Below are 25,153 nucleotides of genomic sequence, written 5' to 3'. Positions count from 1 at the left end.
AGAGATCAGTGAATTCTGGAATGTGTGGCTGGCATCGGCCTACCTGAAGCCAATGCTGCTAGAGCCATAAACAGGCAGGGACACTTACCCAGGTACCACAGCCTGGGTGCCAGAGTCATGTCTTTTAAACTTCTGATGGTCTCATTCCTTCCAGGCTTAGCTATGCTCTGTGCCAAGCTTCACATCTATTCTTATTTTTAAAAAAGATTTTATTTATTATTGATAATTATTTATTTATTGATTTGAGAGAGAAGAGCAAAGGAGAAGAGCATGAGTAGAGGGAGGAGCAGAGGGAGAGGGAGAAGCAGACTCCCCACTGAGCAGGGAGCCTGATGCGGGGCTCAATCCCAGGACCCTGAGATCGTGACTTGAGCCAAAGGCAGATGCCCCACCGACTGAGCCGCCCAGATGCCCTATATCTGTTCTTATTGCAGATAAGGTAGTTAGCAAATGGGTGATGGGTGGCAGTGAGTAGCAGACAGACAGACAGGCAGATGGACAAAGCCAGAGGCAGAGTTAGATTTTGGGTCTTGGTTTCTGATCACCTCTCAGCTTTACATGGTTCAATAGTTTGATATTATCAGTTTAGATGAAAGTAACCAGTGCCAGGGAAGCATCATCCCATAGAAATGTGGCTGAGCCATACATGTACTTCAAAATTTTCTAGAGGTAATATTTTTTCAAAATAAAAAGAATAGATTAACCCAATATATTTCAAATGTTATCATTTCAACATACACTCAATATGGAAGTTATTAACGAGATACTTTACATTCTTTTTTTGGTATAAAGTCAAAATGCAGTGTGGACTTCTCAATTTGTTCTGGCCACATTTCAAGTGCTCAAAAGCCACATACATGTACAGGCCCGTACAGCTCCGGGGGATTGTATGAGGCTAGAATTAGGTTTGGCTGCTAATATCAAAAGTGACTTAACACAGAAATGCATTTCTCTTATATAAAAGTTTGGGTAGGCAATAAGAGCCATGTGATAAGGCACTTTGTATTCAATCCAGGCTCCTTCTTGTTGCTTCTGTCATCCATCTTGTCCCCCGATACACGGCTCCATTGTCAAATTCCTCAACAGTCCAAGATGACTGCTTCAGCTCCAGTCAGCACATCCACATTCTAGCCAGAAAGAAAGGAAAAAGGAAGAAGAAATCCTCTATTAATGGTGCTCTAAGAAGTTCCACACATATTACTTTTACTTACATGCCTTTGGCCAGAATTTAGTCAATGACCCTACCCAGCTAGCTGCAAGGGAGCCCGAGAAATGTAATCTAGATTTTTAAGCAACAATGTGACCAGCTAAAATTTGAGGATTCTGTGACTAGGGAAGAAGAAGAGGGCATATATTGAGAATCAACTGGTAGTGTTGGTCTCAGACCAATTCACACTGAAGAAATGCAGATTAGAATGGTAAACCAGAATGCCAATTTATTAAGACTTAATGGGACTGTAATTGCCAGCCAGATGGGAGTGTCTGGGTCTGCTGACTGTTGCAAACTCTTCCCAGTAGGATTATCTAAATGGTTGAAAGATTGGTGGATTAAGATATTATGGCCTGATGGACCCCTTTCCATTTAAGGACACACCACCCTGACAAGAGAACTGAAACATTCCTGCTAGCCTTGCGGGAACCCTCTCTCTGAGATAATAGTATAGACCCTTGGAAAACTCCTGCCTTCAATGGTCCTTTATCTGAGCTTCAGGGAGCAGGGGGTACTGACCTTTCCCCATCATAGCTTTACATAGTACAACTCTGCTTACATTTGTTACATTTTAGACTTTGAAAGGACAAGATTTTGAAGATACAGGAGCCCCTTGTTGTCAACTTTGGAAGTACTACTGTCTCATCAGCAACACTCACTCACTTGACAAGTATTTATTGAGCATATATTGTGCACCAGGTATTCTATTCTGCTGAGAGTCAATGAGAACCTGACTTCTGTCCTTTTAAAAAAATTTTTATTTATTTATTCATGAGAAACACAGAGAGGCAGAGACACAGGCAGAGGGAGAAGCAAGCTCCATGCAGGAAGCTCGATGTGGGACTTGATCCTAGGACCCTGGGATCATGTCCTGAGCCAAAGGCAGATTCTCAACCGCTGAGCCACCCAGGCATCCTCTGACTTCTGTCCTTAAGGTGATCACAATATCTAAAGAATAGGGAAAGTGATGATGGGCAGGGTTAAAAAATAAGTAGGTGTTCACTGAGCAAGAGGAATGAAAAGGCATCCTGGGTAGAAGGAACAGTATATGTAAAGGTTTATAGACATTGAAGAACACAAAGTATTTGGGAGTAGGACATAGCTGGGTGGGATTTGAGGAGAGGAGGTGCTGGAAGGGTGCTACAGTACACACTGTGGTGGTCTCCTCAACATCCATTCCCTCTTGGTAACTATGCCATTTTCCGTTGGGTATGCACCCTCCCTACACTTCCCACACACTTGAGGAAGGTGATTCCACCCTACCCCTAGGGGTAAAATGAATAGTCCCAGTATAGACTCATCAGCAAGATCCCTTTTTGCCTAAGATGAGCAAGTGACCCACTTCTAACTGGAGAGACTGGGAAAGACTTTTCAGGCAGCTTCAGAGAAAGAATCTCTCTCTTTCTCCCTCTACATGGTGCGGAGTGCGGGTATGAGGTCAGGAATTGTTGCAGCCATTTTGTCACCATGAGGGAAACCTAGCGAAGGATGAAGACAACACCATGGAGGGGAGAGGGAACATCCTGAAAATCAGGGGCTTTGATGACATAGTTGAGCCATTGAGCCAAACTTACCCTGAAGCCCATTCTACCCCTAGGGCTTCAGCAGGTTTGGGTCACAGCATGAGAGAACTTGGGGCTTAGCCTTTATTCTGAGGGCAGGAAAAAAACCATAGAAGATTTTCTTTTCTTTCCTTTTCTTTTTCTTCTTTCTCTCCTTCTTTCCTTCCTTCCTTCCTTCCTTCCTTCCTTCCTTCCTTCCTTCCTTCTTTTCTTCTTTCCTTCAACATTGCATGCTTATTAAGGACTTACATGGGCAGGTATTACCCCAAAGAAAATTATATTAGTAAGGAATTCTTAAATCGTCCCTGCAAAATTTATTTCATATAATTACTTATAAGGAGAAAGAAAATAGATTTTTTTGGTACCTTGTTTTGCTTCTTTCACACCTCCATTTGGTCATTTTTCAGGTGCTAATCTCCTCCTGCTTTGTAGCCTCTGTTTTCCTTTCCTCCACCTGCCAACCACAGGTCTGAATATCCTTATGACCATTAATTGCACTTCAGTTTCTGGTCCTCTTAAGGCCTCATTGGCTGCCTCTCCTCCCAAGGAAGGCTTTCAAGCAGGGCATGAGCTGACGGACCCACATTGTAGAACGTTGCCTTGGCGTGCTGAGTGCAGAGAGCCTGGACCAAGGCCAGAAATGAGTAGCTGAGCCAAGACTGGAGAAGAGGGGCGAGTTTGAGCACCACTCAGATGACAGAGGCCAGGCTGACTGGACCAGAGGTCGTGAGGACCAGGGTGTGCTTCAGGAAGACTCAAACTCATCACCCGACTATAGGAAGGGAGACACTCTCCTTCCTCCTGCCGCCATCATCGTACTCCCATGAAATCACTTCCACTGCCAGATTCTTTATTCTCCTCTCTTGCAGGATTCATGCCTCTGATTCCTTATGGGCACAGCTGTCTTCTTCCCATCATGCCTCGTCATCTTCCCATCTCCAGGATGTGGCACGTGGTTGGCACTGGGTTAGTGCCAAATTGGATTGATAGCATACTGGTTCTTGCTGAGCTAGGTGTTAGCTGCACCCTCCTCCTGCTCCCAGGGCTGAGTCATCTCTTTCATAAGTAGCCTCCAAAGCTGCAACCACGATACCCAGCTTCCTTGTTGTTGGCAGGTGTTGGCAGCCTGACTGCCAGAACACCAGGGAGGCAGCCACTAGGAACATGCTGGGGGTTCGGGTGTGGAGAGTGAGCCAAGTAATCAGGCCTCATATACATTGACATGAGGAGTGTGTGTGCTCCCTGGGAGATCTGTAACAACACCCCCTTTCCGGGAAGCAGAAGCTAGGCCTCCTTCCTTTCTCTTTTCTCACCTGTCCTGTCTTGTGGCCAGAAGTACATTCACTGGCTTTCCATGCTTCTAAAATAAATTAATTTCAGGACCATAAGCTCCCAAGCTATCCCAGTTTTGCTCCTTGGGAGCATTAACCCCTTACCATCCCATTGGGCCTCCAAGGCTTTGGATCCATTTCACAAAATATTAACACTTTCTCTCCTTTCTGAAGAGGGACCTCAGTTTTCCTGAGAACTGTCTGTTCCCCACCATTTCTCGCTCTGCCAATAATTCATCTCATAGAATGCTGTGTTAGGGGATGGTCATGAGCTACATGGCCTTTGAGGGAACAATATTAACCTTTTACAACTTTGCAGGGCACCCCTCCTTATCCCTTTTTATCAACCTCCACTGGGTTCTTGAGATGTTCCTGGTTCCTCCAAACCCCACGTTTTCCTCATCACCTCTCCAAGATTCCAGTTCTTCCCCTGGTCTGTATCATTATGGAAATTCCTGGTCCTGATAGCCCGCACTTCTTAGCAGGGCTCTGAAATTCAGCTCTCATCTGCCCCACTGTTATGTTGTTTTCCCTGTCGCTATGGCAGGGATTAAGACTCCAGCCAGGGAAGGAGGGTGGAGGGAAGAAAGTTGAGCAGGGAAAAGCAGGAGGATGATGGGAGAGAGCCTGATTGGAGGGTGTCAGAGTAGGAGGAAGCAGAGAGAAATAGGCTGAGCATGTCAAGGGCGGAAGAGGGATTCCTGTTTTGTTCTATTTTGGTTTTGGTGTTTTAGTTTGGGTTTGTTTCCGGAGATGAGGAGACATACATTTAGTGCTGAATCCTGCCCCCGATGCAGAGTCATGGCTAAAGAAATCCTCTCCCATAGTCCGTAATCCAGAGGCAATCTCCAGTCCCCAGATCAAGTAGGAAAAACTCTCAAAATAACTTTTAGTTATTCCTAATTTACTTTATGGACAGGCTGGCTGGGTCAGTGTGACTATGTGATTCAGTACAACCCTGAGACCCAGGTAAGGGGGGCCTGGCCTTCGGAGATCCCTGCCCTAGCTTCTTTGCATTTCTGGAGTGAGATATCCTAAGGACTAAGGAAGATGCCCAACCAGAGCCAAAGCCTAGACCCACACCCCCCTGGTCTAGAACTTGCCCCTGGTATTCAGGACCCTAGAATCTCTGCCCACAAAGCCCAAGCCTGCTTCCAGGGCCCATGTGGGCCTATTAGCAAAGTCCTCCCTCCCAAGGGTGGCTTGTGTAGCCTGGAGCCCAGAGGTGGCTACTTGGGGCAGTTGGACAGAATGTGGAAGTGCAGACTGGTGTTAGGAACATGCATGTGGGTAAGGCCCCTTGCTGAGGAGGGAATAAAAGGGAGACTAACCATCATCTGGGATAGCCTGCCCCTGTGGTTCTCACTTTCTGGTGTGAGGAGTCTGAGAATTCTAAATTTGCTCTTGGCCTTCCAGAAGTCAAGGAAGGTATGTTTGTTAGGGTAGAAGGATAAGACATGGTTTATTTTATTTTATTTTATTTTATTTTATTTTATTTTATTTTACTTTATTTTTTTTTTAAAGAGAGAGCATGCCTGCATGCAAGAACCAGGAGGTGGTGGAGCACAGAGGGAGAGGGAGAGAGAGAATCTCAAGCAGACTCCACACTGAGTGCAGAGCCCAACACAGGGCTTGATCTCACCACCCTGATTGTGACCTGAGCTGTAAGCAAGAGTCAGACACTTAACCAACTGAGCCACCCAGGTGCCTGAAGATATTTTATTTAACAATTTGTTAGCTTGACTAATAGTGTTTAAATATTTAGATATATGGTATTTGGGTCTTAATTTGAATTCTTGCCCTAGTCCCACAAGCTTGTGAGAAAATAAAAGATTTGTCCAGTGTGAACACCCCTATTTCCAGCTGTGCCTCCAAATGTCTTTTTCTCCATGTCCCCAGTCCTCTGGCAACTGACTTCATTCAAAGGCTCCAGTGCTGTGTGACTCAGTTACTTAGTTTCCCATAGTTATAGTAAGGGTAGCAGTAATGGAGTAGTGTTCTCTGTTATTTTTTATGGTTGTCTAGCTTCTGAACCCTCTTTCTGTGTTTGGGAAATATCTCTATCCTGCATGTGTGTTTACACATGTGTACACACACACACGCATATGCACACTTTTATGAGCCTTGATAGAGAACAGAGCTCACATCCCAGTCCAGAGGACAAAAATTCTAGGAACTTGCTATATCAGATGCCACCAGTCATCTCCTGTGATACCTATTCTCTTCTTTAGTAAGAGAACCCCCAATTTTTAGTTGGGGACATGGCTACCTGGATGGATCAAAGACTACCTTTCCCAAACTCTTTTCTGCTAGATGTGGCCAAATGATCAAATTTCAACCATTGAAATGTAAGAAATGCATGTGATTTCCAGGAAGTGGTTATAAAGAGAGCGTGTCGTTCTTTCTCTTTCCTGATAGCTGGGATGTGGACTTGATGGCAGGTACTCAAGCAGCCACATTGGTCCATAAGGAAGCATGTGAAGGTCATCAAAGGCACTTCAACAGCAATCTTGCACTCTTTGCCTTCACATTTTTTATACAGAGTGAGATAAATTTCTATTTTTCTTTAGCCACAGTTATTTTGAGTTTTCCATTATATGGTGTAAAAACCAAGTGTGAATAATGTATTTGTCTTCACAGCCTCTCTTGCAGCTAGGGCACAGCATGTGACCAGGCTCTACCTCAGTCTCTCTGGTCAAGGCAGCCTTAGCAGGGAGCTTGAGTTCCTAGAGTAGTGGTTGCATCCAGTGTCCATTGTGAGGCAAGATGAAGTACCCAGTGCTTGGTGATGGCAGCAGGTCTGCACTAGGCCAGTTTTGCCTCATGATTTGGGATACTATTCTTGGCTGCATGGTTTCAAGCTGGGTCTTCCAGCAAATTATCCAATCTCCTGTTAATAAATTCCCCTTCTGTTCACATCTGTCAGAGTTGGTCAGTAACCCACAGTCAGCCCCTGTCAAAATACTTTATAGCAGTAAGATTTCACCAAGAATGTTGGTTTTTGCCATCAAATGAGTCCACTGATGAGTCTGTAATCTGTTAACTCAGACTCAACATGAGGCATGAATTTCATTTAAAAGTCAGAATTTTCCAACACACTTGTTTCTAAAGATGCTTCAGATGGGGGCAGAATTAAGTTCTTTTGAATATTTGGTGTCTCTTGTCACAAGGATATGTGCCATCTGCTAGTTGAAGCCACAGTATTTTGGGAAGAGACCAGCAACCAAAATTAAATATGAATTTAATTAAACTTAATACAAAATTAAATCAGAGGCATATTCAAAGGGCAGTAGCACTTCACTAATCCAGAGGTGATTTATACAGCCAACCTCAATTATTTGGAACAGGAAACAGAAAAGGAGCAAAAATAAACAAAACCCCAAAACTGATGAGGAAACAAACAACCACTTTCAAAACAAAACAAAAGAATATTTGCAGCCAAAATCAATGCCACAGGGTTCATCCCTCACAGTTTATGCATTTATTCAGAGGCAAGCCATTTAGACTCTCCTTTAGTTCTACTCTTTGTGTAGACACAATTCCAGGGAAAATTTGGGTGGTGAAGAACTTCCCATTCCAGAGAAGATTTGAAAAATCACCTTAGGGGGCAAGGGGGAAGGGAAAGCTGCTGGAGATTGACATTCCGATAGGAAGGAGAAGATGTTTGTTAGTTTGTGTTAAAGGCAGAAACAAGGCAGTAGAGCACAGCACTGCCTCTGAGCCCCTTCAGTATGACAGTAACCACCCTGGGTTACAATCCATCCAAGGGCGGGGGCTGTGTGTGCTGTGGTCCAAATGTTTGTGTGCCCCCCAAATTCATTAGTAACTCTTAATGCCCAAGGTGATGCTATTAGGAGGTGGGGGTCTTTGGGAGGTGATTAGGTAATGAGAGTGGAGCCCTCACGAATGAGACGAACACCCTTACAAAAGAGGGCCCTGAGAGATCCCTAGTCTGGCCACCATGTGAGGATTTAATAAGGAGTCGGCAGCCTGGACAAGGACCCTATCCCAACCAGGCTGGCTCCCTGACCTCAGACTCCCAGCCTCCAGAGTGGTGAGAAATAAGTTTCTGTTTTTATATACCACCCAGGCTGTGGTATTTTGTTAGGGCAGCCCAAACAGACCCAAGACAGTGCTATTCAGGAAAACCCTGAGCACCATGGAAAGTTAGGAAAAATTCACAAGTGGGCCAGTATCCAGTGTCGGTGGACACGTAGAGCAATGTGAGTGGATTTCCCCACTGCTGGAGGGAGAATAACCATTTAGGAAACTGGTTTGGTAGCACTTTGGAAAGCCTAGGCTGTCAGAATCCTTGACCCAGCACTTCCTCTCCTACTACATACAGATGGTCCCAACTTACAAGAATTTGACTTATGATAGTTTGACTTATGATGGTTTCGAAGCCATATGCATTCAGTAGAAATCGTACTTTGAATTTTGATTTTGATCTTTTCCTGGGCTAGCATATGTGGCACGATACTCTCTCCTGATGCTAGGCATCAGCAGCAAGCAGCAGCTCTCAGTAAACCATGCAGTTGTGAGGATAAACAACCAATACCCATACAACTATTCTGCTTTTTCACTTTGGAGGATTCAACAAATTTCAGACTAGGCTAAACTGTGATGTTGAGTAGGTTAGGTGTATTAAATGCATTTTCGATTTATGATATTTACAACTTACGATGGATTTATTAGTACATAACCCCACTGTACATTGAGGGAGATCTGTATAGAAAGAACCCTTGCCCATGGTCATGGAAGACATGAGCCAGAAAATTCACAACGTTCAACGAAAGGAGCTACTCATAACAAAACACACAACTAGGATTCAAGTTACATAAAGCTCAAGAACAGGTGAAACAAATTCTACTGTTTGGGGCTACATTCCCATGTGGTAAAACAATAAAGAAAAGCAAGGACAGGATTAATGGAAAGAGGGGGCTCCTGAGGTACTATAGTGATATGCTTTTTCTTATCTGGGTGGTGGGTCTACTGGTATCTACTTGACTTATATTCTTTAAGTCATATATGCATGTTTTATTCATATATATGATATATCTCACCAACAATGTTTTTAAAAGAAGGAAGAAGAAAAAAAGGAAGAGTTAGGTTTTGTCCAATTTACCCTGTTGAAGAAGGCAAGATAGCACTTAATAACACTAGAAACATTTCTGCCAATACACTTAAAAGGAAAAGGGTTTGGGCACCTGGAGGGCTAAATTTCAGTGATCTGGAAGGTTCATTTAAACACAATAGCTGCTCAGCTGCTTCTCCAAACAATGGAGATTGATTATAGGTAGTGACCTGGAGCCCCATCTCTTTTTCAGTGAATTTCTGAATTTTGCATTGGCTTAAAAAAGAAGGAGGAGTCTTCGTTGGGGCTCCTTGGGGTTGGCATGGAGAACTTTCACCAGTCAGCTTCAAGCCTGCATTTTGGCCTCCTTCCCTCTGGCTGCCTCCCCACCTGGAAGCTGGTTATAAATGTAGAATCTCGGGCCCCACCCCAAAGCTACTGGATCAGAATCTACTTTAAATGCACCCTGAAGTGTGAAAAGCACAATTCAAACCTAGACCATGACGGGACCAGATACTGGACTCTTCATAATTTCAGGAAAACCCACCCTTTAAACAGGCCCAAGGCGGACTCTCTCAGTACTGATCTCCATGCTGCAGTAAATAGTACACCGAAAAATTGGAATGTGTGCATTCATTCGATTAATATTAGGATGAAATTACCATTTTCTTCGTCAAAAATGGTTGAATATGGTCAGTTTGATATGGTCTAGCTCTGAGTATTCATTGAGCTTCTATTATGTGCCAGGCACAATGCTAGTATTAGGGACAGAGCAGTGGGCAAAGCCAGCCTTGGTGGCTGCCTTCATAGACCTCACAGTCTACCAGGAGAGACAGACATGACTTTTTAAAAAAATTCACACAAATAATGTAAAGTCACAACTGTGGCAAATGCTATAAGGTAGAGGTCCCTGGTGCATGGATGGTCCATGAGTTGACATGTTTCACAGTGGCAGGCATGTGGCCAGAACAAAAATCTCACAGGTGAGGATGGCTTGGGAGTGAGAGGTTCCGAGCAGAGGGTGCAGCAGGTGCTAAGGCCTCCTGTCATTGATTCTGGGAGGCAGAAACCCTGACCCAAGTGCAGGACCCAGCTGGCTTAGTCTGGATCTCTTCTCTCTCCCAAAAGACAACCAGAGAGGTAGCCGAGTTTGTCCTTGGCACTTGCCCACACTTTCTGCTTTTCCTGCAGCCTCTGTGTTTGAAGAGGTTGCCAGGGCTTTTCTCTCCTCCATGGGAAGGGATTGGAGACCATGGTTAAATGGTCCTAGAGTCAGATTCAGTCACTTCACATCTGTTGGGCATGCTTTTGATCTTTGTTTGAATAAACTTTGGTGGCCTTGGGAAACTTCTCTCATTCCCTGAATACCCATGATGATCCCTCTTGCCACTAGGACTTCACACTTGCTGGTCCCGCTGCCCAGAGCACTGTATGGACAGCGTGCCTGCCTCTCTCCACTCCAGATACCTGGTTTACCCCTCGGCATTGGCAGCACCCATGCAGGAAGTCCTCTTTCCCCCTCCCCCCAAGATCCTGTGCTCCTACACATAGTCAGCCAGCACATAGTCAGGCCAAGCGTGCATCACCTCAGCACCAAGTGTGATTTTACTCATCAATCTTCCCAGCACCCAGCTCAGGGTACAGTAGATGTTCAACACTCACTTGTTGAAAACACATATGAAACATTATATTTAACCAGATGCACAGCTGTGGCTGACACTGTGGGTTGGCTGGGTTGGCTTATTCAAATGCTCTTTTCTTCTCTTCTCTCTTCTCTTTTCTTCTTTCTTTTCTTTCTTTCCTTCTTTTGCTGTGATACTGGAGCTGCAGTAGCCATGTTTTAACCATGAGAGAAAAGCCAATAAAATCAAAGAGACAACAGTACCATGCCGCAGAACCAGAACCAGTGGCTACTTATCTCTGGATTTCTCCTCATTCAAGGAAAATGAATGCCTATTTAGTCCACTGTTAGATTTTTCTGTTATTTGTAGCTGGTAGAGTGCCTGATAAGATATGTCTCAGTGGCTGCCAGCAAGGGTGTAGGGAGGAGAGACTAGAGACTACTCTTTGGCTTGTCAAAGAAAGAAGTTAACATTTTTTGAACATTTTTACATTCTAGGTTATGACACTAATTGTTTCATATACATGACATTTAACCTCACAATCCATCCAAGTAGATTTATTCTGTCATTACACAGATGAGGCAACAAAGACCTGTGTGAATCCCCCCTGACACACAGCCAGTGGGGTGGAGCTGGTATGGTGGGGCACTGCTCTCTCTACTCTGTCCCACTGTGGCCCCAAGAGAAGGGCGGTGGGCTCTTAGCAGAGTTTGCCAAGTGTTACTGGGGTGAGGGCCGTGGGGGTTTGTCTTAAATCTAGATCTCCCCCAAACTGACTAGGATGCTTCTAGCTCAGCATCCTTTCTGTCTAGCAGCTATACTAGCTTCGTAAAAGCCAACCATTGTAGTTAGAGCAGAAGTCGATCGCTTTGTGGGATAGCTGGTTCTGCATCACTAACCTTAAAACTGGCGCTGTCACTGTCAGACACATTCTGCAGAGAAACAAGTCCTTTGCCCACAGCTCAAGCATTTTGCTCAACATTGCTTGTGTCTCAGGGGTCCCCAGGTTAAGCAGTGACTGGGCAGGTGGTCCTCACTGCTTCCCTTTCTCTGGTCCGTTTGGCACTTTCTCTCTCTCTCCCTTTCACTAAGTGCCTAGCGTTATCGTGTTTTCTCAGTCTCCCCCATGGAGAGGAAAAAACCAAATTTATAAACATAATTGCAACAGAGTGTTGACTATTTAATTTGTTCCCTCTTTCAGGTCCTCTAGCACAGGTTTCTATCCCTGGGAGCTGGATGTAGTGCTCCTGGTAAACACCCAGCCCAAGTCCAGACTGTCAGAAGCAATCCTTGTCTTTGGCTGGGGGTGGACAACAGTCTTCTTGGCTGGTCCTACTTTGAGGCCTTAGACATTGGGCCAGGCTCTGTGCCAGGCTTTGTGCTAACAGCAATATGACTTAAGTCTTATGAGTCCATTTTAGAGACATGAGAACTGAGGCTCTTACCTAAGGTCCATACATGGGAGTACTTAAAGCCAAGCTTGTTGGACCTCAGACCTGAACTATATAGTCTTTTTGGTAAGGGCGCTTCTCACTTGGTCCTGCCGCCATCATCCCCCTACTACACCTCCACACCATCACTCCCAGGGAGCCCAAAGCCCAAACCCCATTAAAAGACTTATGCCTTGAGGTTGAAAGCATTTTGATTTTTCCAGAGTGTCTGTTGAAATGCAAAAGTCCCAGGGAAGTGTAATCCCCTCAACCTTTATAATATCAAAGTAGGGAGAGTTTAATGGGCCAGCCCTGGGGGAGGTCACAAGTGAGGCCTGGGGCAAGGAGGAGGGGGACAGAATAAAAGTATTTAATTGGCCCAGGGCCCCTTTCCCCTGGGGTCTTAATGAGACCAAGGTTAGCTCTCTACCTGATTCCCAGGGGCCTTAAGGCTGGTCATTTTCAGCAAGCGGCTTGGCCTGGGCAATTATTCTGAGAGCACCTTCATCCCTGTCAGATACAGTTAATAAGGTCTTTAGGGAAGGGAGCTTGGAGTTCTCCATGGACAGGTGGCAGCAGGGCCACTTGCTCTCTCCTTGACTATGAAACCCAACTGCTGCAGCACAGAGAGCCAGGTCCTTCCAAGATAGGTCTCAGCATGTGTGAGGGGAGGGGTTCAACTCTACCAGCTGACCTAGCATTCTGGGTTGTTACGGCAACCTCTCCTTGAACCAATCTCAGATGATGTGGATGTTTGGAGGCAAGCTGATAACTCAATGGCTGACAGCATTGATTTAGGCTGGACCTAAAGACCTTCTAGGTTAAGGGACCATCACATTTCTGGCTTTGACACCTTGGGCTTCCAGAACTCAACCTTAAGAAACAATATTTGTGGGATCCCTGTGTGGCTCAGCGGTTGAGCGACTAGCTTGGCTCAGGACATGATCCTGGAGACCTGGGATGGAGTCCCACATCGGGCTCCCTGCATGGAGCCTGCTTCTCCCTCTGCCTGTGTCTCTGCCTCTCTCTCTCTCTCTCTGTGTCTCTCATGAAGAAATAAAATATTTTTTTTTTTTGTTTTTTTTTTTTTTTTAATTTTTATTTATTTATGATAGTCACAGAGAGAGAGAGAGAGAGGCAGAGACACAGGCGGAGGGAGAAGCAGGCTCCATGCACCGGGAGCCCGATGTGGGATTCGATCCCGGGTCTCCAAGATCGCGCCCTGGGCCAAAGGCAGGCGCCAAACCGCTGCGCCACCCAGGGATCCCGAAATAAAATATTTTTTAAAAAATAATTAATATTTATATTTCTGCCTTGGCACGGAAGTCCCTTTGCTGACCAGCAGTCATAAAACTGCCCTTCCACACTCTGAGTCAAGGCCTGAAGGCAGGTGAAAAACAACCCCCCCCCCCCAATTGGGGGAGCGATGTTTCTTGGATTCCCCTTTGCTGGCTCCCTTCCTCCTTGCTTTGGTACTGGATCCATGTTGACTGCTCCCTTTCCTTGCATATTTTCCAGGAAATAGGATTCAAGTTATCCTCATGAGGACTAAGCAATAGTTTATCCACATGCTGGGCATTGTGAGAAGCACTTTACACGCCTCATTTACCCTCTCACTACAGCCACAGAATGTACAGGGGAGACCTTGTGTTGCAGGGTGGGGGGCACCGATGTTCAATGTTAGGGGAGAGTAAGTGGTTTGCCGGGGGTCAAGGAGCCAGGCTGTGGAAGGAACCTGGAATTGAGCCCAGGGTGTCTGACTGTCGGGGCTGGAACTGCCAGCACTGCCTCTCAGTGTGAGTCCTGTGAGCAGACCCACAGGGCAGCAAGTGGTATAAATACAGGGAGATGGATAAATGTAGCCAGGGGAAATACAAAGGTGACCCAGGTTAGAGGGGCCTTCCCTGTTGCTGCCATTGTGCCTTGCATGCCCTGTGGAGAAAATGTGTAAGAGGCACCCCGCCCAGGATTTAATTATCTGGAATAAATATCAACTTGCCTCCTCCAAAGTTCAAATTTGGTTTAAAATAGCAACACAGTGATTTCCAGTCTTTTTAGATTTGTAATGCTCTGTTGCTTTTGCTTGTTTCTTTGTTTCATTCCTTCTTTCTTTCGATTTTGTAAAAAATCCCTTTTGTTAACAGACATTTATCTGTGATGTGAAATTTCATTAAAAAATGTTTGCCGGGGATCCCTGGATGGCTCAGCAGTTTAGCGCCTGCCTTTGGCCCAGGGCACGATTCTGGAGTCCTGGGATCGAGTCCCACATCAGGCTCCTGGCATGCAGCCTGCTTCTCCCTCCTCCTGTGTCTCTGCCTGTCTCTCTCTCTCTCTATGTCTATCATAAATAAATAAATAAATCTTAAAAAAAAAATGTTTGCCTTACGGTGACTGGGTGGCTCAGTCAGTTAAGCATCTGACTCTTGATTTCAGCTCAGGTTGTGATCTCAGGGTTGTGAGATGGAGCCCTGCGTCAGGCTCTGTGCTTAGCATGGAGTCTGCTTGAGATCCTCTTTCTCTGTCTCCCTCGGCCTGCTCACATGCTCTCTCTCTCAAATAAATAAATAGGGGTGCCTGGGTGGCTCAATCGGTTAAGTGTCTGCCTTTGGCTCAGGTCATGATCCCAGGGTCTTGGGATCGAGCCCCGCAATTGGGCTCCTTGCTCAGCAGAGAGCCTGCTTCTACCTCTCCCTCTACTGCTCCCCCTGCTTGGGTTTTCTCTCTCTCTCTCTCTGTCAAATAAATAAATAAAATCTTTTTTTTTAATAAATAAAATCTTTAAAAAAATGAAATAAATACATCTTTAAAAAAACTTTGCTTTGAAATCTTCAGTGAAACCCCTTAAGATAATGGGAGACGCCTAAAGCTGCTGTTACCTAAACTAAGTGGACCAGGTTACTAGGTGTGTCTACCTTGTGAACATTCATCGAGTTGCACACTTAGGATCTGTGACTTCCATGGTTGTTTGTTATACTTCAGTAAAAAATTCACTTAAAGTACAGAAAAATAAAAGAGCAAGGGCCCGCTCTGAACAATGTGCAAATGAGAATGAAGGTATGGGCATCTACGATCTCAGTTTTTTTGGTAGAGCTGATGCTGGAGCTCTGGGCCTCCTGTATAGCTCTCAGGGCCCCTCTAAGGCTTGCCTTACAGTCACACCTTTGTGAAGACTTTTCTCATGACAGCCTGCTGGGGCCCCATATCCCTGCCTTGTAGCTTTCAGGGGCTCGAAACATAGAGTTTGTACAGAGTTAAGTATAAAGACCTCAGAGCACATGTGTACTTGCACACATGTGTGCAAAACAAAGAGGCTAGCCAGCAATTCTGAAAGCAGGTAGATTGTTTTTATTTGGGGGGCAGCTCTAGCACATAGTAGCTATGTGACCCTGGAGTTCCTCAACCTTTCTGAAACATAGTTTCCTCATTTGTAGAGTGGGGACGGTAATAGGGCCCCTATCACAGAATTGCAGAAAGAAGAATTATGTAGGATAATTCACACAAAGGGCTTAGCTCAGGATCTCATACACATAATCAACACTAACAATGCATAGAATCAGAATACCCAGGAATGGGGCTCAGGCATTCAGTTCTTAACAAGCTCTGTAGGTGAGGCTGACACACAGCCAAGCTTAGGATTACTCTTGGACCTGGCCTCTGCCCCCACCACTGCATGTGGGAGATCTAGAATATTCTCTCCCTCTCTCACAGATTAAAGCAGAGGTCAGAGGGGCCTTCCCTTTGGAAAGGGTGCATGGATGCCAAAGGAACGTCATTCCTTCCTTCCTCCCACAAGCACTCACTGAATGTGTGCCAAACACCGTGTGGGGGAAGGACAGGCAGATGGTCAGGTGTGACTCTTGTCCGTGGGGGGCTAAATGCTCACAAAGGAAACTGCCTGATGACATGCACTGTGGTGAAGGAGCACGGAGTCCCTGGGCTCTGGTTCCAGGTTTGCCCCATTTGAGCTTCTCTGAGCTGTTGTTTTTACATCTGGAAAATGAGGGGGAAGGACTGGATGATTTTTGAGGCCCTTCCATTCCCGAAATTCTGTGAATCCATAAGTGCATCCCTAAAAACACTGTATGATAAAACTCAATGCAAAGAAAATATCAACTCAATTAAAAATGGCCAAAAGATCTGAATGGACACCTCAACGAGAAAGATACACAGATGGTAAATAAGCATACGAAAAGATGCTCCACATCTCAGATGATTACAAATTGCAAATTAAAACAACAGTAAGATACCACTGCACACCTATTAGATTGGCCAAAACCCAAAACACCAATGACACCAAATGCCAGCATTATGCAGGATGTGGAGCAAAAGGAGCTCTCATTTGAAGCTGATGGGAAGGCAAAAATGGTACTGCCGCTTTGGAAGACAGTTCAGCTGTTCCTTATAAAGAGAAACATCATCTTACCAGACAACCTAGCAATTGGTAGTCCTTGGCATTTGCCCAAATGAGTTGGAAAATTATGTCTACACAAAAGCCTGCATGAGAAATGCTTATAGCAGTTTTGTTCTGAAACTCAGAAGCAACCAAGATGCCCTTCCATAGGCAAATGGACAAATTGTGGTATATCTGGATAATGGAATATTATTCAGTGTTAAAAAGAACTGGGCTATCAAACCATGACATGGAAGAAATTTAAATGAATATTGCTAAGTGAAAGAAACCAATCTGGGAAGGCTATATACTGTGTGAGTCCAACTATATGATATTCTAGAAAAGGCAAAATTATGAAGCCAGTTAAAGGATCAGTGGTTGCCAGGAGTTAGCAGGGAAGGAGAATGAATAAGGGTTACACTGGGAATTTTTTCGGACAGTGAAACTATTCTGGATGATACTGTTGGCAGATATATGTAATGTATTTGTCCAAATTTATAGGATATACAATGCCATGAGTACACCCTAAGGTAAACCATGGACTTTGAGTGATAAGGATGTGTCACTGTATGTTCATCCATGTAACAGGTTATTCTGGTAGGGGTGTTGTAATGGGGGAGACTGTTGGGGGTGTACAGAGAGTATAGTTGACCCTTGAATAACACAGTTTGAAACTACATGGGTCCGCTTATACATAGATTTTTTCAATAAATATAGTACAGTACTATAAATGGATCCTCTCTTCCCTATGATTTTCTTAATAATATTTTCTTTTCTGTAACTTACTTTATTGTAAGAACACTGTATATAATACATATAACACATAAAGTAGGTGTTGACTACATTTTTGGTAAGGCTTCTGGTCAACAGCAGCCTATTAGTAAAGTTTTTGGAGAGTCCAAATTTACATGCAGATTTTCAACTGCATGGAGGTCAGTGTCCCTGACTCCCAAATTGTTCAAGGGTCAACTATAAGTGGGAAATCTTTGTGCCTTCTGCTCAATATTGCTGTGGACCTAAACCATTCTAAAAAATAAAGTCTATAAAAAAATCAAAACCAAAACCAAATAAAATGCCAAATAGTGTATGGTTAAGGCTTTGGAGTTCAACTGTTTGAGTTTGAGGCCTGGCTCTACCTAACTAGCTGTGACCAATAGCAAATTAGCTCAACATTCTGTGCCTCGGTTTCCTCATCCTTAAGATGGGGATGATAATAGTGCCTGCTTCATGAGTTTTTGTACAGATTAAATGATTTAATAAATCTAAAGCACTTAGCACAGTGCTTGGCATTGGATAAGTGCTCAATCAATATTAGCTGCTGTTAAAAGATAAGTGAACCTTTGAAAGAACTGATTCCAATTGATTGGTTGCCTTTTGACCATAGTAATCCCTTGGATTGTTTATCCCTTAGGATAAATAATCAGATGCCTCATGGGATGACTTCTCTTTGCTGTATGTTGGGGTAGAAGATCTTTTTAAGAGCCAGAGCTTCCAAGCCCATACATGTTCTGAGGCCCAGAGAGCATGCCTCTAGATGGGACCATGCCAAGGAACCAGGCAGAAAAAGGAGTGATGTATCTATGTCTCATTGGCTTGAGTGACCTGGCAAATCCCCCTGTCCCCATTCTTTCCTTCACCAACCAAGCATTGTTGTGTTTCTGATGTTACTCTGGGAAAGAAAGCTCTGTGCTCGATTAAACTAAGATTGGTATTTAAGCTTAAAGTCATCTTACTATCTTTTGACTGTAGCAACTGGCCTTGAGCACCATGGGCCGTGAGGCATGAACTCATCAACCAGTGATGAACTTGGGTCATTGTGTTGCATACTTAAAATGCATTTAATAGTTGTTAGACATTTTCCCAAATAGTTCTAATGGCATTATTGTGTTTGGAAATTATGTATATATACACCAATACAAGTAGTTTGCATTTTGATTTAGGATTTTTTTTAAAGGAAATGTTCTTTTTGGCCATAAGAATCTTAAATGATATATAGTGCTTATTGAAGTAATTAAGAACTGTATTATTGTAATTAAGAACTGTAGGCACCACCATTGACTTTGGCCAAAAAGGGTCACCTTACACATTGAGTAGGGAAAAGAAACTGTCTTTTTTTCTCTGACAGGCAGAATTCTATATTTCCACTGGATTTATTTTATTTCAATCCTACTTTGTGTGCTCATGGTCCTCTTTTGAAGAGCACCTGGCTACCTTCTTTTGAGTCTGGGCCTGTAGGCCTTGGCTCATCTCTGGATGACACCCAGCCTGGGTCTATGGTTTGACGGCACTTGGCAGCATCTGCACATGGGCCAGAGGCAGGGAGCTCCCGCTACTCTTGGCAGAAGGTACGGCTGTGCAGGCTGGATGTGCCTGAGTGGCTGGCCCAAGGGTAGCATCATGGACTCCGGCCCCCCACTTGCTCTCAGAGGAGTCTGAGAACCAAGTCCCCGACCATGGAGGCACTTCACCCTGATGCTTTGGTAACAATGGGAGGAGGGGTGACAGATGATGATGCCCTCTTTCAGTGAGCTTCCTCTGTGAGACCATGATTACTAAGCACTGTGGCTTGGAAAAACCCTTTCTTCTTTGAGAGGCCCCATCCCAAATAAGAAACCTCCCAAAATCAGAAACTAAGGTTTTACACATGGGCCTCAACGCTTCTGTTCCTAGTACCTTGGCCAGTTTCCCAAATGGGTTTAGCAATCTCCATTGGAGGTTAACATTAACAGCACAGAACGATTGCATGGAATTTCTATTTCCAGAGTGAGTCTTCTATTGGTTCACTTTATTCTTTTGTCAAGCCAATAAGAAGGTAAGGAAGGAATTATCAACAAGTCATGTGACACTGGGAAATGCCCTTATGAATACATACCCAACCATCCGCAGACAGTGGGTTAGGCACATCATATGTGGCCTCATTAGTCCTCACGGTGCCCCTACACAGTAGGAATTCCTACCTTCACTTTACCTAAGAGTATAACGAATCCCAGAGAAGAGACTAAGTCTTGGGGCTGGGATCTGAATCTCGCTCCTGCTGTGCATGTCACATGACATTTCTGGGTCTTAATTTCCTTACATGGAAAATAAGGGGCTTATTTTTTAAAAAAATTATTTATTTATTCATGACAGACACACAGAGAGAGAGAGAGAGAGAGAGAGGTAGAGACATAGGCAGAGGGAGAAGCAGGCTCCATGCAGGGAGCCTGACACGGGACTCGATCCCCGGTCTCCAGGATCATGGGTGGGGGGCGGCACTAAACCGCTGGGCCACAGGAGCTGCCCTAAATAAGGGGCTTATAATATGGATGCTCTAAGGTTAATTTTACTTCAAACTCCATGATTCTATGAATATTATCCTCTGCCATAAAAAAATGGAAGTATAGAAATGATCTTCACCTACTGCCACATAAAAAGCTAGAGGGTAAGTGAGTCCTCCTCCAAACCAGATCTCTGGGTTCCCTTCTTCTTGCTCTAGCGATGAACAGTTGGAGTGGCTCCTGGTATTAGGGAATTGAGATCGATGTGTTGCATATTCAGTTGGCTTCAGTGCCCTTGTCTGTTTAGCTTCTGGGCAGTCTTCGTTGCTGCCAGTACCTTGTCTCTTTTAAAAAGTTCTGGCCTCTCCTCCCAGGCAAGCAGCAGCCTGAGACTCTGACCCAGGCTAGGTTCCAGGAGCCAAGGCTGGACACCTTATCAGGGGAGATCCAAACTCTAGCATTCAAGAGCTCCCTTCCTGGGGTGCCTGGTGGCTCAATCAGTGGAACATGTGACTCTTGATCTCAGGGTCATGAATTTGAGCTCCATGTTGGGTGTGGAGCCTACTTAATACAAAATAAAATATATTTAAAAAAAAAAAAAGAGCTCCCTTCCTGAGCCCTTACTTATTTTAAGCACTGTTCCAAGAGCTTTCTAGGAAGTAACTCTTTATATATTAATATATAAATATATGTATATCTTTATAATACCTCTATGAATTGGGTATTATTACACTCACCTCATTTTAATATTAATGAAATTGAACACAGAGAGGTTAGGTAACTTGCCCAAGGCCACAACAGCTAGTATGCATCAAAGACAGGATGTGAACAGGGATAGTCTGGTTCTGGAGCTCACTATGCTATATTGCCTTGCACGATGCACTAGCCTTAAAAGACCAGGTTAGCTACCTGAAAACCACACCTATGGCCATGGATGACAACCTGAGACACCAAGACAGTGAACAAGTCTGAGAGCGTTAGGGCTAGGCAGTGGAGTCTGAAGAGATACCCTGGAGCACTAACTCTTTGAACTAAGTCTCCAGGAAGGGGACTTTTTTTTAAAGTAGCTCCACACCCACTGTGGAGCCTAACACAGGGCTTGAACTCACAACCCTGAGATTAAGACCTGAGTTGAAATCAAGAGTCAGATGCTTAACCAACTGAGCCACCCAGGTGCCCCTCCAGAAAGGGTTTTGTGTGTGTGTTTTTTTTTTTTTTCAGAAAGGCTTAAACAATTTTTATTTATTTATTTATTCATGAGAGAGAGAGAGAGGCAGAGACACAGGCTGAGGGAGAAGCAGGCTCCATGCAGTGAGCCTGAAGTGGGACTCAATCCCAGGTCTCTAGGATCAGGCCCTGGGCTGAAGGCGGTGCTAAACCACTGAGCCACCAGGGCTGCCCCAGAAAGGCTTTTTAAAGTACATTTCCCCCTAAGTTCATGAGTGGGATAAGCCTGGGGCACCAACCTGATTTGGATTAGAGTTTCTGACAAATTGAGGAAGGTTGATTCTGATGGTTTCTCTATCTGTCTCATAACACCCCTTAATTCTCCTTTGCACACGTGCATTCATTTAGTTAATTAGCTAATGATTCATTCACCAAAGAACTGGGCCAATCTTGTTCATAACTGTACTGCTATAGCCCTGCACGTATAGATAATCCAGTATTTGTTGAATGAATGAATGAAGGAATGAATGAATGAATGAATAAGTGAAAGTCCGGCCCTGTGGTCTGAAGTGTCCTTTCAGCAAGAGCTCTTGGGGAAGGCTCTTGGAGGGGAGGGTGCAAAAACAACAAGCTGGCATTTAAGGAAGTATTTGAAAGGAAAGGCAGGCTTTAAAAAAGAGGAAGGAGAGGATTAGGGAGGTGTATTTAAGAGATAGAGAAACACTGGTGGAGGCGACGGTAGGGAAATGTGGGCATAAAACCTGAAAGGGAGCCTGTGAGCCTGGCCAGGGCTACCAAAGGAGCCCTTGTCCAGAAGCCTCCCTCTGCGGGACTGGACGCGTGGCCTCCCTGGAGCCTTGTCCTGAGGCCAGCCCAGAGATTTCTCCCGCTACAGAAGTGAGTTCTAATCGTAACTGTCTTATCCTCAACCGCCCAAGGACACCAGATTCCCCCTAGGTTCCTGGCGTGGTAAACTTTTTTGGTCCCTGGGTGAGTTTCCTTGAGTCTGGCCTGGGGACTCCCCCAGCCCAGGTACCAGAGCCGCCAGTGGGGCTCTCTGGAAAGCACAATCAGGCCAATTGAGGGCAGCAGCTTGCTTAGAAAAGCAGGCACCAAAACCTGGTCTGGATTTCCTTGGAGCTGGAAGAGCTTTCCTAGAAGTGAAAATCCCAACCCTCCCCCACTGTCCGGGCCCACACAACAGCCCAGTCATTGGGCCCCCTTGGCTCCTTCCCACACCTCTCTCTACCACACCACCAAATTGTTGAGTGTAAGAGGAAACACCACCTCCCGCAGAAAACCTAGGGGACTTTTTTTCCCCTTTAATAAACATTTGCTGAAATAACTTTTTATTGGTGGTTGTTTTAAAACACATAGCATGAAAAGCGTCCTGAGAATTATTCCCATCATAACTTTTGTCTGGCTAGATCTGTGTCATCAATGGGGGGGCCTCCATTTCCTCGCCTATAAAATATGGTCCCTTTCTCATGTAATATCCTACCAGCGTGCACTGCACCAGGAGTGACTGGTCATTGCATTCTGCTCAGTACCTGTTCAGTGAATTTTCTTTAAGTGCCAAGGGCCTAGATTGCTTTCAGCATTATTGGAGATACAAAGGAAGTTATGTGTTATTTCTTATCCCCTGCTCTTCATTTATTGGAATGCCAAGTGTAAACTCAGTACATGATAGGTGCTATTGAAATTAAAAATGTAAGTTGTTGGGCACCTGGGTGGCTCAGTAGTTGAGCATCTGCCTTCTGCTCAGATCATGATCCTGGGGTCCTTGGATTGAGTCCTGCATCAGGCTTCTTGCAGGGAACCTGCTTCTCCCTCTGCCTGTGTCTCTGCCTTTCTCTCTCTGTGTCTCTCATGAATAAATAAATAAAATCTTTTTAAAAAATGTAAGATGTTGGGCAGCCCGGGTGGCTCTGCGGTTTAGTGCCGCCTTCAGCCCAGGGCTGGATCCTGGAGACCCGGGATCGAGTCCCATGTCGGGCTCCCTGCATGGAGCCTGCTTCTCCCTCTGCCTGTGTCTCTGCCTCTCTCTCTCCCCCCCGTGTGTCTGTCATGAATAAATAAACAAAATCTTAAAAAAAAAAAAGTAAGATGCTGTCACTACCTGTAAGGGAACTTCAAGCTCACTGGAATGACCATACATGTATGAAATAGAATCATTTGAAATAGTGTATGATTTTGTTTTTTAAGGAGATAGAAGTTTATTGAATACACTGGAGGGAGCGATGGGCAGGATAGTAGAGGAGAGGCTGTCTGCAAAAATAGCATATGATTAATGTTAGATGGACAGAGAAGTGCTACTTAAGTTTAGAAGACGGAGAGATCACTATGAATCTGACAGATCTAAGAAGACTCCATAGAAGCAGGGCTTGGGTTGGCTAAAGTGTGATGTTGATGGTGGTGGTGGTGCTGCTGCTGAATATAGCTACAGTTATTGAACTCCCAGCATGTGGCAGCTATTGATATGGTGCTTAATAAGTATCTCATTTAAGCTTCCCACCAACCCTCTAATGTAGGTACCATTATTACCCCATTTAACAGACGGGGGAACTGCAGTCCACATGTTTTATTGAGGAATCTGACCAAACTATAGTAACACCTTCTGGGAGCAAAGGAGGCAGGGATTAAGAAGGAAGGAAAGAATGGAGAAGGGTCTTCAATCCCTCTAGAAGCAGTATTAATATGGACGCTAGGTGGAAACAACTTTGTAGCATAATGACTACATTTGCAGACTAAAATCCCTCTTTTAAAAATGGCTTGAGGCTTTTTAAATATGCATCCCTAAGGTAATAATGTGCCTTTCAGATCTGAACAAATGCAACCGACTCATCTCCAATCTGATGTCTCTGTGATATTTGACCATACTGACAACACACTTTGGTTTCCCTGGCAGTGGGAAGCCTATACCACCCCTGTCGTTGAGGGAGGGAAGATTTGAGGAACCTTGAGGTTTTAGGATCCTTCCTTTCTTCTCTCTTCTGCGGCTCCCTTTGTCTGCTAACTTCTTTGCTTCCTCTTATTTCTCCAGTTTGTTCATTATTAGCATCTCCTAAGACTGAGTCATAGACCAGCTTCTGTTTACTCATTCATTAACTCAGAATTTGTTAATCACCTGTTATTTGAAATTTCAGATTTCTAAAAATCATCTTTGATCTGAAGGCGCTTGGTGATTCTATCTAACAATCCTGGTGTTAATCTCAGGGAGCACCAGTATATGAATGCCTTACACAACACCATCCCCAACATGGATCTTTCATCTTTCTCCCCGGGTGTTTTCAGGACAATTTTGAAACATAATATTCTCAGTGCAGCATGTATCACATTTTCCTTAGAGCACTCAGGTCCTTATTTTCCCCAATTTTGTGAACATCGTTCATCTTCCTGGGCCTCTAGTCTGTCATCCTTTCTAGGGAGGGATGATACCTTCTTTTTGCTTTGCCTTCTCAAACAGAATGGCAAATGGTGTGTGGTTCATAGCAAACATTCAAACAAGGTTGTCTGACTAAATTATTTAAATGACTAACTGAACCCTGAGCTGTAAAAAGACAGCTCGGTGCAGTTCTGTATTTAGTCTCGGATGGTTGAGTGGCATTTGATGGATGAGGCAGGAATAGTAAGCAGATAAAATTCCCCAGTGTCAGTTCAGCTGTCCTTTATAAGCTTGACTTTGGGGCCATTTTATTCATGTATTCTTCAGCTTTTTTTTTTTTGGTGGCAAGTGTCAGAAAATCCAACTTAAAGTATCTTAGCGAGCAATAGAAAAGAGATGTATTGATTCCATCACTGTGAAGTCCAAAGACTTAATTCAACATAGTCTCATGGCATGTTAGGTTCAGGGACTCATATGATGATCTCACAGCTGTTTCTCTCTTTGTATGTGTTGGCTCTCTTTTCTGTGTGTTGATTCTGTGCTCAGTCAGATTCTTGTCACATGACAGGAAAGATAGCCACCAATGGCCACCAACTACATTCTCACACTGGTGTTTTCAAGGAGAGGAGTGCCCCTCTTCCTTAACATTCACATATCAAATCTCAGGGAAGACTCAGATTGGCTCTGTTTGGGTCACGTGCCCATCCCTGAATCAATCACCACAG

General features: G+C 44.5%; 1 long non-coding RNA gene across 1 annotated transcript in view; it reads right to left on the bottom strand.

The window, feature by feature from the left end:
- Window positions 1-409: 409 nt before the first annotated feature.
- Window positions 410-25,153, bottom strand: part of LOC121493332 — a 29,027-nt gene continuing 4,283 nt past the window's right edge. Inside the window, exon 3 of the long non-coding RNA XR_005988450.1 lies at window positions 410-1,127. This is a non-coding gene — a long non-coding RNA (uncharacterized LOC121493332). The remainder of the gene's footprint in view (window positions 1,128-25,153) is intronic.

The sequence above is a fragment of the Vulpes lagopus genome, chromosome 6 (assembly GCF_018345385.1).
Source record: "Vulpes lagopus strain Blue_001 chromosome 6, ASM1834538v1, whole genome shotgun sequence".
In the NCBI taxonomy this organism is placed as follows: Eukaryota; Metazoa; Chordata; class Mammalia; order Carnivora; family Canidae; genus Vulpes; species Vulpes lagopus.
This window is presented reverse-complemented; position numbering and strand designations above follow the sequence as displayed.